This window comes from Leptodactylus fuscus, unplaced genomic scaffold (assembly GCF_031893055.1).
Source record: "Leptodactylus fuscus isolate aLepFus1 unplaced genomic scaffold, aLepFus1.hap2 HAP2_SCAFFOLD_791, whole genome shotgun sequence".
NCBI classification, from domain to species: domain Eukaryota; kingdom Metazoa; phylum Chordata; class Amphibia; order Anura; family Leptodactylidae; genus Leptodactylus; species Leptodactylus fuscus.
Window position 1 is genome coordinate 40,001 of NW_027440830.1, and position 17,500 is coordinate 57,500.

Genomic DNA, 17,500 nt, shown 5'->3' on the forward strand with positions numbered 1-17,500 from the left:
TCCCCGCCGACCGGCGGCGAGCCCAAGAGGGGGGATGAGTGCGCCGGGACGCCGGCGTCGCTCGACCCCCTTCCTCCTCGGGAGGCCGGGGACGAGCGCGCCGGGACGCCGGAGTCGCTCGCCCCGCCTGCTGAGCGACCTCTTCTCCCGCCGGAGGGCCGGAGGGGGGAGACGGGACGGACGCCGGGACGCCGGCGGACGCCCGCTCCTCCTCCCCGCCGACCGGCGGCGAGCCCGGAGGGGGGACAAGGGAGTGGCAAAAGACTAGCTGACTTCAGTGTGCTTTTCAAAATATGCGTTTTCCCAAATATGCGGGAGGCCGGCCCGGGGTTCCAGGAGAGACGGGGAGATTGTCCCTGAAGGCCGAGAAGCCGGGCCGACCCGGGGCCACCCCAGCCTGGGTGAAGCCAGAGGCCAAGTCCCTAGCAGGTGGCAGGCTGCATTCTGCTAAGTGTCTACCAGAGGGAGACACTTCCAGGAGACCCAGGGGGCCGAGCCTGAGGCGGCAGGCCGGCCATGGGTTCCAGGAGAGAGGGAGAGATTGTCCCAGGCGGCTGGGAAAAGGCAGGGCTACCCGAGCCTGGGTAACGCCAGAGACTAAGTCCCTAGCAGGTGGCAGGCTGCAATCTGCTAAAAATCCACCGGATGGCAACGGAGAGCCGCGCTCCCCGGCTTGTCCACAAGGCGGCTCCACTTCCAGGAAACCCAGGGGGGCGAGCCTGAGGCGGCAGGCCGGCCATGGGTTCCAGGAGAGAGGGAGAGATTGTCCCAGGCGGCTGGGAAAGCCAGGGCTACCCGAGCCTGGGTACATGCCGGAGGCTGAGTCCCTAGCAGGCGGCAGGCTGAATTCTGCTAAGTGTCTACCAAGAGGGCACCACTTCCAGGCAACCCAGGGGGCTAAGCCTGAGGCGGCAGGCTGGCCCAGGGTTCCAGGAGAGAGGGAGAGATTGTCCCAGGCGGCTGGGAAAGCCAGGCCTACCCAGGGCTACCCGAGCCTGGGTAATGCCGGAGGCTAAGTCCCTAGCAGGTGGAAGGCTGCATTCTGCTAAGTGTCTACCAAGAGGGCACCACTTCCAGGCAACCCAGGGGGCTAAGCCTGAGGCGGCAGGCAGGCCCAGGGTTCCAGGAGAGAGGGAGAGATTGTCCCAGGCGGCTGGGAAAGCCAGGCCTACCCAGGGCTACCCGAGCCTGGGTAACGCCGGAGGCTAAGTCCCTAGCAGGTGGAAGGCTGCAATCTGCTAAAAATCCACCGGATGGCAACGGAGAGGCGCGCTCCCCGGCTTGTCCACAAGGCGGCGCCAGCATTCAGGTTGCAGGCTGCATTCTGCTAAAAATCCACCGGATGGCAACGGAGAGCCGCTCTCCCCGGCTCGTCCACAAGGCGGCGCCACTTCCAGGAGACCCAGGGGGGCGAGCCTGAGGCGGCAGGCTGGCCCAGGGTTCCAGGAGAGAGGGAGAGATTGTCCCAGGCGGCTGGGAGAGCCAGGCCTACCCAGGGCTACCCGAGCCTGGGTAATGCCGGAGGCTCAGTCCCTAGCAGGTGGCAGGCTGCATTCTGCTAAGTGTCTACCAAGAGGGCACCACTTCCAGGCAACCCAGGGGGCTAAGCCTGAGGCGGCAGGCAGGCCCAGGGTTCCAGGAGAGAGGGAGAGATTGTCCCAGGCGGCTGGGAAAGCCAGGCCTACCCAGGGCTACCCGAGCCTGGGTAACGCCGGAGGCTAAGTCCCTAGCAGGTGGAAGGCTGCAATCTGCTAAAAATCCACCGGATGGCAACGGAGAGGCGCGCTCCCCGGCTTGTCCACAAGGCGGCGCCAGCATTCAGGTTGCAGGCTGCATTCTGCTAAAAATCCACCGGATGGCAACGGAGAGCCGCTCTCCCCGGCTCGTCCACAAGGCGGCGCCACTTCCAGGAGACCCAGGGGGGCGAGCCTGAGGCGGCAGGCTGGCCCAGGGTTCCAGGAGAGAGGGAGAGATTGTCCCAGGCGGCTGGGAGAGCCAGGCCTACCCAGGGCTACCCGAGCCTGGGTAATGCCGGAGGCTCAGTCCCTAGCAGGTGGCAGGCTGCATTCTGCTAAGTGTCTACCAAGAGGGCACCACTTCCAGGCAACCCAGGGGGCTAAGCCTGAGGCGGCAGGCAGGCCCAGGGTTCCAGGAGAGAGGGAGAGATTGTCCCAGGCGGCTGGGAAAGCCAGGCCTACCCAGGGCTACCCGAGCCTGGGTAACGCCGGAGGCTAAGTCCCTAGCAGGTGGAAGGCTGCAATCTGCTAAAAATCCACCGGATGGCAACGGAGAGGCGCGCTCCCCGGCTTGTCCACAAGGCGGCGCCAGCATTCAGGTTGCAGGCTGCATTCTGCTAAAAATCCACCGGATGGCAACGGAGAGCCGCTCTCCCCGGCTCGTCCACAAGGCGGCGCCACTTCCAGGAGACCCAGGGGGGCGAGCCTGAGGCGGCAGGCTGGCCCAGGGTTCCAGGAGAGAGGGAGAGATTGTCCCAGGCGGCTGGGAGAGCCAGGCCTACCCAGGGCTACCCGAGCCTGGGTAATGCCGGAGGCTCAGTCCCTAGCAGGTGGCAGGCTGCATTCTGCTAAGTGTCTACCAAGAGGGCACCACTTCCAGGCAACCCAGGGGGCTAAGCCTGAGGCGGCAGGCAGGCCCAGGGTTCCAGGAGAGAGGGAGAGATTGTCCCAGGCGGCTGGGAAAGCCAGGCCTACCCAGGGCTACCCGAGCCTGGGTAATGCCGGAGGCTCAGTCCCTAGCAGGTGGCAGGCTGCATTCTGCTAAGTGTCTACCAAGAGGGCACCACTTCCAGGCAACCCAGGGGGCTAAGCCTGAGGCGGCAGGCAGGCCCAGGGTTCCAGGAGAGAGGGAGAGATTGTCCCAGGCGGCTGGGAAAGCCAGGCCTACCCAGGGCTACCCGAGCCTGGGTAACGCCGGAGGCTAAGTCCCTAGCAGGTGGAAGGCTGCAATCTGCTAAAAATCCACCGGATGGCAACGGAGAGGCGCGCTCCCCGGCTTGTCCACAAGGCGGCGCCAGCATTCAGGTTGCAGGCTGCATTCTGCTAAAAATCCACCGGATGGCAACGGAGAGCCGCTCTCCCCGGCTCGTCCACAAGGCGGCGCCACTTCCAGGAGACCCAGGGGGGCGAGCCTGAGGCGGCAGGCTGGCCCAGGGTTCCAGGAGAGAGGGAGAGATTGTCCCAGGCGGCTGGGAGAGCCAGGCCTACCCAGGGCTACCCGAGCCTGGGTAATGCCGGAGGCTCAGTCCCTAGCAGGTGGCAGGCTGCATTCTGCTAAGTGTCTACCAAGAGGGCACCACTTCCAGGCAACCCAGGGGGCTAAGCCTGAGGCGGCAGGCAGGCCCAGGGTTCCAGGAGAGAGGGAGAGATTGTCCCAGGCGGCTGGGAAAGCCAGGCCTACCCAGGGCTACCCGAGCCTGGGTAACGCCGGAGGCTAAGTCCCTAGCAGGTGGAAGGCTGCAATCTGCTAAAAATCCACCGGATGGCAACGGAGAGGCGCGCTCCCCGGCTTGTCCACAAGGCGGCGCCAGCATTCAGGTTGCAGGCTGCATTCTGCTAAAAATCCACCGGATGGCAACGGAGAGCCGCTCTCCCCGGCTCGTCCACAAGGCGGCGCCACTTCCAGGAGACCCAGGGGGGCGAGCCTGAGGCGGCAGGCTGGCCCAGGGTTCCAGGAGAGAGGGAGAGATTGTCCCAGGCGGCTGGGAGAGCCAGGCCTACCCAGGGCTACCCGAGCCTGGGTAATGCCGGAGGCTCAGTCCCTAGCAGGTGGCAGGCTGCATTCTGCTAAGTGTCTACCAAGAGGGCACCACTTCCAGGCAACCCAGGGGGCTAAGCCTGAGGCGGCAGGCAGGCCCAGGGTTCCAGGAGAGAGGGAGAGATTGTCCCAGGCGGCTGGGAAAGCCAGGCCTACCCAGGGCTACCCGAGCCTGGGTAACGCCGGAGGCTAAGTCCCTAGCAGGTGGAAGGCTGCAATCTGCTAAAAATCCACCGGATGGCAACGGAGAGGCGCGCTCCCCGGCTTGTCCACAAGGCGGCGCCAGCATTCAGGTTGCAGGCTGCATTCTGCTAAAAATCCACCGGATGGCAACGGAGAGCCGCTCTCCCCGGCTCGTCCACAAGGCGGCGCCACTTCCAGGAGACCCAGGGGGGCGAGCCTGAGGCGGCAGGCTGGCCCAGGGTTCCAGGAGAGAGGGAGAGATTGTCCCCGGCGGCTGGGAGAGCCAGGCCGACTCAGGGCTCCATAAGCCCGGTAGAAGCTGAAGATTAAGCCCCCAGTCTACCAGCTACCCTCCCTGGAGCTCAGCTTAGGGAGAAGTCTCATTTAGCTGGATAAGTCACATTCGGGCGGACAAGTCACATTTGCCAGCATAAGTCACATTTGGGAGGACAAGTCACATTTCCCAGCATAAGTCACATTTGGGAGGACAAGTCACATTTGCCAGCATAAGTCACATTTGCCAGCATAAGTCACATTTGCCAGCATAAGTCACATTTGCCAGCATAAGTCACATTTGCCAGCATAAGTCACATTTGCCAGCATAAGTCACATTTGCCAGCATAAGTCACATTTGCCAGCATAAGTCACATTTGCCAGCATAAGTCACATTTGGTGAGGACAAGTCACATTTCCCAGCATAAGTCACATTTGCCAGCATAAGTCACATTTGCCAGCATAAGTCACATTTGCCAGCATAAGTCACATTTGCCAGCATAAGTCACATTTGCCAGCATAAGTCACATTTGCCAGCATAAGTCACATTTGGGAGGACAAGTCACATTTCCCAGCATAAGTCACATTTGCCAGCATAAGTCACATTTGCCAGCATAAGTCACATTTGCCAGCATAAGTCACATTTGCCAGCATAAGTCACATTTCCAAGCATAAGTCACATTTCCAAGCATAAGTCACAGTTGGACTTAATAGTCGGGCCCAGAGAGATTCCCATGAGTGCTATCTCTGGCAGTGGGCTTAATAGTCGGCCCCGGAGGGTCGGCGGTGGGACTTAATAGTCGGCCCCGGAGGGTCGGCGGTGGGACTTAATAGTCGGCCCCGGAGGGTCGGCGGTGGGACTTAATAGTCGGCCCCGGAGGGTCGGCGGTGGGACTTAATAGTCGGCCCCGGAGGGTCGGCGGTGGGACTTAATAGTCGGCCCCGGAGGGTCGGCGGTGGGACTTAATAGTCGGCCCCGGAGGGTCGGCGGTGGGACTTAATAGTCGGCCCCGGAGGGTCGGCGGTGGGACTTAATAGTCGGCCCCGGAGGGTCGGCGGTGGGACTTAATAGTCGGCCCCGGAGGGTCGGCGGTGGGACTTAATAGTCGGCCCCGGAGGGTCGGCGGTGGGACTTAATAGTCGGCCCCGGAGGGTCGGCGGTGGGACTTAATAGTCGGCCCCGGAGGGTCGGCGGTGGGACTTAATAGTCGGCCCCGGAGGGTCGGCGGTGGGACTTAATAGTCGGCCCCGGAGGGTCGGCGGTGGGACTTAATAGTCGGCCCCGGAGGGTCGGCGGTGGGACTTAATAGTCGGCCCCGGAGGGTCGGCGGTGGGACTTAATAGTCGGCCCCGGAGGGTCGGCGGTGGGACTTAATAGTCGGCCCCGGAGGGTCGGCGGTGGGACTTAATAGTCGGCCCCGGAGGGTCGGCGGTGGGACTTAATAGTCGGCCCCGGAGGGTCGGCGGTGGGACTTAATAGTCGGCCCCGGAGGGTCGGCGGTGGGACTTAATAGTCGGCCCCGGAGGGTCGGCGGTGGGACTTAATAGTCGGCCCCGGAGAGACTTCCAGGGACGGCCGTTTGTCAGGGGGCTTAATGGCGGGGTCCGATCGGCCTCCCGTGGAAGCCTGCCTGGGGGAGCGGTGAGGACTCTTGAGGGCCAGCGGAAGGAAGAGGTGGTGCTGTATTTGACCCCGGCTGCCGGGAGATGGGGAGCTGGAGGGTTGCCCCGAGGCGGGGTCTGCAGGGAGAACCGGGTTCCGGAGCGGGCGGGCCTAGGGGAGGCAAGCCGGGCCGGGGCTCACCCTCCTGGGCAGGGTCCGAGGGGAGCTTCCCCCTGAGAGAACTTCCACTTCCGTAGACACTTTGACAAAAAAAACCCCCCAAAAAAACGGAGCCCCCGAGGAGGCCTTCCTGCGGCGAGCGCCAGGCCGGGCTGGGGCTACCCAAGCCTGGGTACATGCCGGAGGCTGAGTCCCTAACAGGTGGAAGGCTGCATTCTGCTAAGTGTCTACCAGAGGGCGACACTTCCAGGAGACCCAGGGGGCTAAGCCTGAGGCGGCAGGCTGGCCCAGGGTTCCAGGAGAGAGGGAGAGACCGTCCCAGGCGGCTGGGAGAGCCAGGCCTACCCAGGGCTACCCGAGCCGGGGTACATGCCGGAGGCTAAGTCCCTAGCAGGTGGAAGGCTGCATTCTGCTAAGTGTCTACCAGAGGGCGACACTTCCAGGAGACCCAGGGGGCTAAGCCTGAGGCGGCAGGCTGGCCCAGGGTTCCAGGAGGGAGGGAGAGATCGTCCCGGGCGGCTGGGAAAAAAGCCAGGCCGACCCAGGGCTACCCGAGCCTGGGCAAAGCCAGAGGCTAAGTCCCTAGCAGGTGGCAGGCTGCGTTCTGCTAAGTGTCTTCCAGAGGGAGACACTTCCAGGAGACCCAGGGGGCTAAGCCTGAGGGCGGCAGGCCGGCCATGGGTTCCAGGAGGGAGGGAGAGATTGTCCCAGGCGGCTGGGAAAGCCAGGGCTACCCGAGCCTGGGTAACGCCAGAGACTTAGTCCCTAGCAGCTGGCAGGCTGCAATCTGCTAAAAATCCACCGGATGGCAACGGAGAGCCGCAGTCCCCGGCTCGTCCACAAGGCGGCGCCAGCACTCGGGTTGCAGGCTGCATTCTGTTAAAAATCCACCGGATGGCAACGTAGAGCCGCTCTCCCCGGCTCATCCACAAGGCGGCGCCACTTCCAGGCGACCCAGGGGGCTAAGCCTGAGGTGGCAGGCCGGCCCAGGGTTCCAGGAGAGAGGGAGAGATCGTCCCGGGCGGCTGGGAAAAAAGCCAGGCCGACCCAGGGCTACCCAAGCCTGGGTAAAGCCAGAGGCTAAGTCCCTAGCAGGTGGCAGGCTGCGTTCTGCTAAGTGTCTTCCAGAGGGAGACACTTCCAGGAGACCCAGGGGGCTAAGCCTGAGGCGGCAGGCTGGCCCAGGGTTCCAGGAGAGAGGGAGAGACCGTCCCAGGCGGCTGGGAGAGCCAGGCCTACCCAGGGCTACCCGAGCCGGGGTACATGCCGGAGGCTAAGTCCCTAGCAGGTGGAAGGCTGCATTCTGCTAAGTGTCTACCAGAGGGCGACACTTCCAGGAGACCCAGGGGGCTAAGCCTGAGGCGGCAGGCTGGCCCAGGGTTCCAGGAGAGAGGGAGAGACCGTCCCAGGCGGCTGGGAGAGCCAGGCCTACCCAGGGCTACCCGAGCCTGGGTACATGCCGGAGGCTAAGTCCCTAACAGGTGGAAGGCTGCGTTCTGCTAAGTGTCTACCAGAGGGCGACACTTCCAGGAGACCCAGGGGGCTAAGCCTGAGGCGGCAGGCTGGCCATGGGTTCCAGGAGGGAGGGAGAGATGGTCCCAGGCGGCTGGGAAAGCCAGGCCTACCCGAGCCTGGGTAATGCCAGAGGCTAAGTCCCTAGCAGGTGGAAGGCTGCAATCTGCTAAAAATCCACCGGATGGCAACGGAGAGCCGCAGTCCCCGGCTCGTCCACAAGGCGGCGCCAGCACTCGGGTTGCAGGCTGCATTCTGCTAAAAATCCACCGGATGGCAACGGAGAGCCGCTCTCCCCCGCTTGCCCACAAGGCGGCGCCACTTCCAGGCGACCCAGGGGGCTAAGCCTGAGGTGGCAGGCCGGCCCAGGGTTCCAGGAGAGAGGGAGAGATCGTCCCAGGCGGCTGGGACAGCCAGGCCTACCCGAGCCTGGGTAATGCCAGAGGCTAAGTCCCTAGCAGGTGGAAGGCTGCAATCTGCTAAAAATCCACCGGATGGCAACGGAGAGCCGCGGTCCCCGGCTCGTCCACAAGGCGGCGCCAGCACTCGGGTTGCAGGCTGCATTCTGCTAAAAATCCACCGGATGGCAACGGAGAGCCGCTCTCCCCCGCTTGTCCACAAGGCGGCGCCACTTCCAGGCGACCCAGGGGGCTAAGCCTGAGGGCGGCAGGCCGGCCCAGGGTTCCAGGAGAGAGGGAGAGATCGTCCCAGGCGGCTGGGACAGCCAGGCCGACCCGAGCCTGGGTAATGCCAGAGGCTAAGTCCCTAGCAGGTGGAAGGCTGCAATCTGCTAAGTGTCTACCAAGAGGGCACCACTTCCAGGCAACCCAGGGGGCTAAGCCTGAGGCGGCAGGCTGGCCCAGGGTTCCAGGAGAGAGGGAGAGATCGTCCCAGGCGGCTGGGAAAAAAGCCAGGCCGACCCAGGGCTACCCTAGCCTGGGTAAAGCCAGAGGCTAAGTCCCTAGCAGGCGGCAGGCTGCGTTCTGCTAAGTGACTTCCAGAGGGAGACACTTCCAGGAGACCCAGGGGGCTAAGCCTGAGGGCGGCAGGCCGGCCCAGGGTTCCAGGAGAGAGGGAGAGTTCGTCCCAGGCGGCTGGGAAAAAAGCCAGGCCTACCCAGGGCTACCCGAGCCTGGGTACATGCCGGAGGCTAAGTCCCTAGCAGGTGGAAGGCTGCAATCTGCTAAAAATCCACCGGATGGCAACGGAGAGCCGCGGTCCCCGGCTCGTCCACAAGGCGGCGCCAGCACTCGGGTTGCAGGCTGCATTCTGCTAAAAATCCACCGGATGGCAACGGAGAGCCGCTCTCCCCCGCTTGTCCACAAGGCGGCGCCACTTCCAGGCGACCCAGGGGGCTAAGCCTGAGGGCGGCAGGCCGGCCCAGGGTTCCAGGAGAGAGGGAGAGATCGTCCCAGGCGGCTGGGAAAGCCAGGCCTACCCAGGGCTACCCGAGCCTGGGTACATGCCGGAGGCTAAGTCCCTAGCAGGTGGAAGGCTGCATTCTGCTAAGTGTCTACCAGAGGTAGACGCTTCCAGGAAACCCAGGGGGCTAAGCCTGAGGGCGGCAGGCCGGCCATGGGCTCCAGGAGAGAGGGAGAGATTGTCCCAGGCGGCTGGGAAAGCCAGGCCTACCCAGGGCTACCCGAGCCTGGATACATGCCGGAGGCTAAGTCCCTAGCAGGTGGAAGGCTGCATTCTGCTAAAAATCCACCGGATGGCAACGGAGAGCCGCGGTCCCCGGCTCGTCCACAAGGCGGCGCCAGCACTCGGGTTGCAGGCTGCATTCTGCTAAAAATCCACCGGATGGCAACGGAGAGCCGCTCTCCCCGGCTCGTCCACAAGGCGGCGCCACTTCCAGGCGACCCAGGGGGCTAAGCCTGAGGGCGGCAGGCCGGCCCAGGGTTCCAGGAGAGAGGGAGAGATCGTCCCGGGCGGCTGGGAAAAAAGCCAGGCCGACCCAGGGCTACCCTAGCCTGGGTAAAGCCAGAGGCTAAGTCCCTAGCAAGGCGGTAGGCTGCGTTCTGCTAAGTGACTTCCAGAGGGAGACACTTCCAGGAGACCCAGGGGGCTAAGCCTGAGGGCGGCAGGCCGGCCCGGGGTTCCAGGAGAGAGGGAGAGATCGTCCCAGGCGGCTGGGAAAAAAGCCAGGCCGACCCAGGGCCACCCCAGCCTGGGTAAAGCCAGAGGATAAGTCCCTAGCAGGTGGAAAGCTGCAATTTGCTATGGAAAGCTGCAATTTGCTATGGAAAGCTGCAATTTGCTAAAAATCCACCGGATGGCAACGTAGAGCCGCTCTCCCCGGCTCGTCCACAAGGCGGCGCCACTTCCGGGCGACCCAGGGGGCTAAGCCTGAGGGCGGCAGGCCGGCCCAGGGTTCCAGGAGAGAGGGAGAGATCGTCCCGGGCGGCTGGGAAAAAGCCAGGCCGACCCAGGGCTGCCGTTGCCTGGGTAATGCCGGAGGCCGAGTCCCTAGCAGGTGGCAGGCTGCTAGCGTCTACCAGAGGGCGAGATCCCGCCTCCCCGAGCGGCCGGGGAGAGAGGATTTGCAGGAGCTGACAGGCGCGCACGCAGAAGGGAAATCCCCCTTGGCGGCCGGGGGGAGAGACGATTTGCAGGAGCTGACAGGCGCGCACGCGCGCGCGCAGAAGGGAAAGTCCCCGGGCGGCCGCGGGGAGAGAGGAGAGATGATTGGCAGGAGCTGACAGGCGCGCACGCGCAGAAGGGAAGTCACCCTCGGCGGGCGGCGGGAGAGACGATTTGCAGGAGCTGACAGGCGCGCACGCGCAGAAGGGAGAGTCGTCCCCCCCGGGCCGGGGAGAGAGATGATTGGCAGCCGGCGGAGGTAGCTGCCAGGCGGACCAGAAGGAGAACTGCGGCCGCTCCGAGCAGAAGGGAAATCCCCCGGGCCTCCGGGGAGACGAGCGGCCTCTGGCAGGCGCGGCGAGCCGGCGCCGGCGCCGCCATCCCGGGCGAGGCGACGGGCGCCTCCCGCCCGGCGCATATGGCACTTCCGTCGACACTTAGTCAAATTTTCAACTTTCAAAATTCCTCCGGCGGCCGTGTTTCACTCCGGGGAGCGGCGCCCTCACGCCGGCGGCGGCGCGCCTCGGCCGGCACGAAGGGGTACCACCTCGAGTCGGTGTCGGGGGTCCCGCCGTGGAACCGGGCGTCGGACGGCCCCGGAGGAGGCCTCGGAGCCGAAAAGGCACTACCGGAATGAGGTTGAATTTGACGGCCGGATCCGGGCCGGAGTTCCACAAAGTCGGACACTTTGAGTGGTTGGTCTTCATGTAATGGGACAGGTGACACTCTCTCTGTGACCTACTTTTGAACACCCCCGTCAAGAACCGTGTCCGAGACAGCGTGTGCTGTCAATTAGCTTACCAAAAGTCAGAGTACCAGGGCATCGGACACCCGACTCTGACAAAGTCCCAGTGAACTCTGCTGACAGGCCGCCGACGGCGGATCCCTGCGGGGGGGAGGCAGAGCGAGGGCACCGCCCCCCCGGGTTGCGAGACAAGCCTCTTTAGGTCGCGTGGCAAGCCTCGGTTTTCAGGCGGGCGCTTCCCGCCGAGCCAATCGGCACTTTTAGACACTTTTGGGGAAAAAAAAAAGAAAAAGTCAAACTTTGAAAAATAAATAACCAACGAAACACGGACCAATGAGAACCGCTTCCGGCTGGTCGCGGAAGGGAGAGATGATTGGCAGGAGCTGCCCTGCGCGCTAGAATGAGAACTGCGGCCGCTCCGAGCAGAAGGGAAATCCCCCGGGCGGGCCAGGGGAGACGAGCGGCCGCTGGCAGGTACGGCGAGAGGGCGCCGGTGCCGCCATCCCGGGCGAGGCGACGGGCGCCCCCCGCTGAGCCGATCGGCTCTCGGACACTTTGGGGAAAAAAATAAAAAATAAAAAAGGCAAACTTTGAAATAAAACCCCACGAAACACGGACCTCGGTGAGATCCCCCGGGCGGCCGGGGAGAGATGATTGGCAGGAGCTGCCAGGCGCGCAGAAGGGAAGTCCCCCTGTGCGGCCGGGGAGAGATGATTGGCAGCAGGCGGAGGCAGCCGCCAGGCGGACCAGAAGGAGAACTGCGGCCGCTCCGAGCAGAAGGGAAATCCCCCGGCGCGGGCCAGGGGAGACGAGCGGCCGCTGGCAGGTACGGCGAGAGGGCGCCGGTGCCGCCATCCCGGGGGAGGCGACGGGCGCCTCCCGCCGAGCCGATCGGCACTTTTAGACACTTTGGGGGAAAAAGACCGACATTTTAATAAACCCCATACAACACGGACCAGTGAGAACTGCAGCCGGCCGGCCGGCCGGCCGGCGCAGAAGGGAGGTCCCCCGGGAGGGCCGGGGGAGAGATGATTGGCAGGCGGAGGTAGCTGCCAGGCGCGCGCAGAAGGGAAGTTCCCCCGGGCGGCCGGGGGGAGAGAGAGAGAGAGATGATTGGCAGCCGGCGGAGGTAGCTGCCAGGCGGACCAGAACGAGAACTGCGGCCGCTCGGAGCGGAAGGGGAAGTCTGAGGCGGCAGGCCGGCCCAGGGTTCATGGAGAGAGGGAGAGATTGTCCCAGGCGGCTGGGAAAAAAGCCAGGCCGACCCAGGGCCACCCCAGCCTGGGTAAAGCCAGAGGATAAGTCCCTAGCAGGCGGCAGGCTGCGTTCTGCTAAGTGTCTACCGAGAGGGCACCACTTCCAGGCAACCCAGGGGGCTAAGCCTGAGGCGGCAGGCTGGCCCAGGGTTCCAGGAGAAGAGGGAGAGATCGTCCCAGGCGGCTGGGAAAGCCAGGCCTACCCAGGGCTACCCGAGCCTGGGCACATGCCGGAGGCTAAGTCCCTAGCAGGTGGAAGGCTGCAATCTGCTAAAAATCCACCGGATGGCAACGGAGAGCCGCAGTCCCCGGCTCGTCCACAAGGCGGCGCCAGCACTCGGGTTGCAGGCTGCATTCTGCTAAAAATCCACCGGATGGCAACGGAGAGCCGCTCTCCCCGGCTCGTCCACAAGGCGGCGCCACTTCCAGGCGACCCAGGGGGCTAAGCCTGAGGCGGCAGGCCGGCCCAGGGTTCCAGGAGAGAGAGGGAGAGATCGTCCCAGGCGGCTGGGAAAGCCAGGCCGACCCAGGGCTACCCGAGCCTGGGTAAAGCCAGAGGCTAAGTCCCTAGCAGGTGGCAGGCTGCATGCTGCCAAGTGTCTACCGAGAGGGCACCACTTCCAGGCGACCCAGGGGGCTAAGCCTGAGGCGGCAGGCTGGCCCAGGGTTCCAGGAGAGAGGGAGAGATTGTCCCAGGCGGCTGGGAAAGCCAGGGCTACCCGAGCCTGGGTACATGCCGGAGGCTGAGTCCCTAGCAGGCGGCAGGCTGAATTCTGCTAAGTGTCTACCAGAGGGCGACACTTCCAGGAGACCCAGGGGGCTAAGCCTGAGGCGGCAGGCTGGCCCAGGGTTCCAGGAGAGAGGGAGAGATTGACCCAGGCGGCTGGGAAAGCCAGGCCTACCCAGGGCCACCCGAGCCTGGGTACATGCCGGAGGCTAAGTCCCTAGCAGGTGGAAGGCTGCAATTTGCTATGGAAAGCTGCAATTTGCTAAAAATCCACCGGATGGCAACGGAGAGCGGCTCTCCCCGGCTCGTCCACAAGGCGGCGCCACTTCCAGGCGACCCAGGGGGCTAAGCCTGAGGCGGCAGGCCGGCCCAGGGTTCCAGGAGAGAGGGAGAGATTGTCCCAGGCGGCTGGGAAAGCCAGGCCGACCCAGGGCTACCCGAGCCTGGGTAAAGCCAGAGGCTAAGTCCCTAGCAGGTGGCAGGCTGCATTCTGCTAAGTGTCTACCAAGAGGGCACCACTTCCAGGCAACCCAGGGGGCTAAGCCTGAGGCGGCAGGCTGGCCCAGGGTTCCAGGAGAAGAAGGAGAGATCGTCCCAGGCGGCTGGGAAAGCCAGGCCTACCCAGGGCTACCCGAGCCTGGGTACATGCCGGAGGCTAAGTCCCTAGCAGGTGGAAGGCTGCAATTTGCTATGGAAAGCTGCAATTTGCTAAAAATCCACCGGATGGCAACGGAGAGCGGCTCTCCCCGGCTCGTCCACAAGGCGGCGCCACTTCCAGGCGACCCAGGGGGCTAAGCCTGAGGCGGCAGGCCGGCCCAGGGTTCCAGGAGAGAGGGAGAGATTGTCCCAGGCGGCTGGGAAAGCCAGGCCGACCCAGGGCTACCCGAGCCTGGGTAAAGCCAGAGGCTAAGTCCCTAGCAGGTGGCAGGCTGCATTCTGCTAAGTGTCTACCAAGAGGGCACCACTTCCAGGCGACCCAGGGGGCTAAGCCTGAGGCGGCAGGCTGGCCCAGGGTTCCAGGAGAGAGGGAGAGATTTGTCCCAGGCGGCTGGGAAAGCCAGGCCTACCCAGGGCTACCAGAGCCTGGGTACATGCCGGAGGCTAAGTCCCTAGCAGGTGGAAGGCTGCAATTTGCTATGGAAAGCTGCAATTTGCTAAAAATCCACCGGATGGCAACGGAGAGCGGCTCTCCCCGGCTCGTCCACAAGGCGGCGCCACTTCCAGGCGACCCAGGGGGCTAAGCCTGAGGCGGCAGGCCGGCCCAGGGTTCCAGGACAGAGGGAGAGATCGTCCCAGGCGGCTGGGAAAAGCCAGGCCGACCCAGGGCTGCCGGAGCCTGGGTAATGCCAGAGGCCGAGTCCCTAGCAGGTGGCAGGCTGCTAGCGTCTACCAGAGGGCGAGATCCCGCCTCCCCGAGCGGCCGGGGAGAGAGGATTTGCAGGAGCTGACAGGCGCGCAGAAGGGAAATCCGGAGAGATGATTGGCAGCCGGCGGAGGCAGCCGCCAGGCGGACCGGAAGGAGAACTGCGGCCGCTGGGAGCGGAAGGGAAATCCCCCGGGCGTCCGGGGAGACTAGCGGCCGCGGCAGGCGCGGCGACCCGGCGCCGGTGCCGCCATCCCGGGCGAGGCGACGGGCGCCTCCCCGCCGGCGCGGTTGGCACTTCCGTCGACACTTTGCCAAATTTTCAACTTTCAAAATTCCTCCGGCGGCCGTTTTTCACACCGGGGAGCGGCGTCCTCACGCCGGCGGCGGCGCACCTCGGCCGGCAAAAAGGGGTACCTCCTCGAGTCGGTGTCGGGGGTCCCGCCGTGGAACCGGGCGTCGGACGGCCCCGGAGGAGGCCTCGGAGCGGAAAAGGCACTACCGGAATGAGGTTGAATTTGACGGCCGGATCCGGGCCGGAGTTCCACAAAGTCGGACACTTTGAGTGGTTGGTCTTCATGTAATGGGACAGGTGACACTCTCTCTGTGACCTACTTTTGAACACCCCCGTCAAGAACCGTGTCCGAGACAGCGAGTCCTGTCAATTAGCTTACCAAAAGTCAGAGTACCAGGGGATCGGACACCCGACTCTGACAAAGTCCCAGTGAACTCTGCTCACAGGCCGCCGACGGCGGATCCCCGCGGGGGGGAGGCAGAGCGAGGGCACCGCCCCCCCGGGTTGCGTGACAAGCCTCTTCAGGTCGCGTGGCAAGCCGCAGTTTTCAGGCGGGCGCCTCCCGCCGAGCCGATCGGCACTTAGACGCTTTGGGGGAAAAAAAGGTCAAACGCACAAAAAAAAAACCCCATAAAACACGGACCATAAGAGATCCCCCGGGCGGCCGGGGAGAGATGATTGGCAGGAGCTGACAGGCGCGCAGAAGGGAAATCCCCCGAGCGGCCGCTGGCAGGCACGGCGACCCGGCGCCGGTGCCGCCATCCCGGGCGAGGCGACGGGCGCCCCCCGCTGAGCCGATCGGCTCTTAGACACTTTGGGGAAAAAAAAGACAAACTTTGAAATAAAACCCCACGAAACACGGACCTTAACGAGATCCCCCGGGCGGCCGGGGAGAGATGATTGGCAGGAGCTGCCAGGCGCGCAGAAGGGAAATCCCCCTTGGCGGCCGGGGAGAGATGATTGGCAGGAGCTGACAGGCGCGCAGAAGGGAAATCCCCCGGGCGGCCGGGGAGAGATGATTGGCAGCCGGCGGAGGCAGCCGCCAGGCGGACCAGAAGGAGAACTGCGGCCGCTGGGAGCGGAAGGGAAATCCCCCGGGCGTCCGGGGAGACTAGCGGCCGCTGGCAGGCGCGGCGACCCGGCGCCGGTGCCGCCATCCCGGGCGAGGCGACGGGCGCCTCCCCGCCGGCGCGGTTGGCACTTCCGTCGACACTTTGCCAAATTTTCAACTTTCAAAATTCCTCCGGCGGCCGTTTTTCACACCGGGGAGCGGCGTCCTCACGCCGGCGGCGGCGCACCTCGGCCGGCAAAAAGGGGTACCACCTCGAGTCGGTGTCGGGGGTCCCGCCGTGGAACCGGGCGTCGGACGGCCCCGGAGGAGGCCTCGGAGCGGAAAAGGCACTACCGGAATGAGGTTGAATTTGACGGCCGGATCCGGGCCGGAGTTCCACAAAGTCGGACACTTTGAGTAGTTGGTCTTCATGTAATGGGACAGGTGACACTCTCTCTGTGACATACTTTTGAACACCCCCGTCAAGAACCGTGTCCGAGACAGCGGGTCGTGTCAATTAGCTTACCAAAAGTCGGAGTACCAGGGCCTCGGACATCCGTCTCCGACAAAGTCCCTGCGACCTCAGCTCTCACGCCGCCGATAGTGGATCTCCGCTGGGGGCGAAAAGAGCGAGGACGCGCCGGTTGCGAGACAAGCCCCCTCCGCGTCGCGTGGCAAGCCTCGGACGAGTCACCCGTCACCCGCGGGTCACCCACCGATCGATCTGACGGCCGCCGACCCGGCGGGAAGGGACCCTCGCTCGGCCGGACCTAGGGGGTCCGCGCCGGCTAAGGCGCGGGGTCTTTCCTTCCCTTCAGCTCCGGAGCGGCGTAGCGGAAAAGCTTAAGGCCGGCGCGGCGCCACCCGCCCAGGGCGGGCGCCCGCGGCAGACCCAGGACATCGGCGAGAGAGAGTTTGCCTTCGCCCCGTCCGACCCCCGAGGTGTCAGAAAACCGGGCGTCCCCTACGAACGAAAGGGTTCCTCGCCGAATCCGGGCCGGGCTCCGCGCCCGAGCCCCGGCTCTTCGGGAGGCCCGACGCCCGAGAGCACAGGTTGACCTCCGCACCTCCGTAAGACCCGAACCGGCGCCCGCCGGAACGGAAGATCACCCCCGCCACCCGGCCTGACCGCCTTGGCGATGACGGGAAAGAGAGGAGCGGCAGCAGCAGCGTGACAAGCCCCCGTGACACCGGCAGAGACGGCTCACCCGCCTCTTCCCACGCACTGCACCAGGCGACGCGCGCGGCCACGGGGGTTTCCCCGGTCGACCGGCCGCCGGGGGTCCGCAGCGACCACCGGGGCCAACCCTGACCGGCGGTCCCACGCCGGCCGCCCGCCTCCTGGGGCGCACCGGCGCCAAAAGCAGAGCCGAGCGAGGACGAGTCTAAAGGGTATCGGAGAGAGAGCGACAAGCGCGTAGGAAGGAAGGCCCGAACCCGGGTCCGGCTAAGGTCGTGAGAGAGATCCCGGATGCGGCTGAGTCCGCCCACGGCTCTCCCCTCGCCTACCGGGTCGATGCCCCACTTCGCCTACGTCACCGCCTTAACCTCTCCGCCCCTCCCCCGCGAAGCCTGCGCAGCAACGGTCCGCCCGGTCCCGCGGCGCTCAGCGCAAATCTTAATAGATTCCCCGATGGATCTTCGGTGCGGTCCATAGGCCGGATAATCGGGCGCGGAGTTCTTACTCCAAGCACCGTGACCCCGGGGGGACGCGGTTCGACCACGCGAAGAGCTGCCCGGCGGACAAGGTCGCACGGCCTCCCTCTCCTCTCCAGCAGGGCCCGGTCTACCGGGCGCGCGGTGGTGAGTTAATCGAAGCAGCAGCAACGGAAAGCTAGCTCGCGCGACGGGCCGAGTCCCTCGCGCCAAGAGAAGAGCCCACCCGTCGCTAACCTCCAGCTCGAGGGCGGCGTGCGGCTCGACGGACCCCCCCTGAAAAGCCTGGGGGAGAGAAA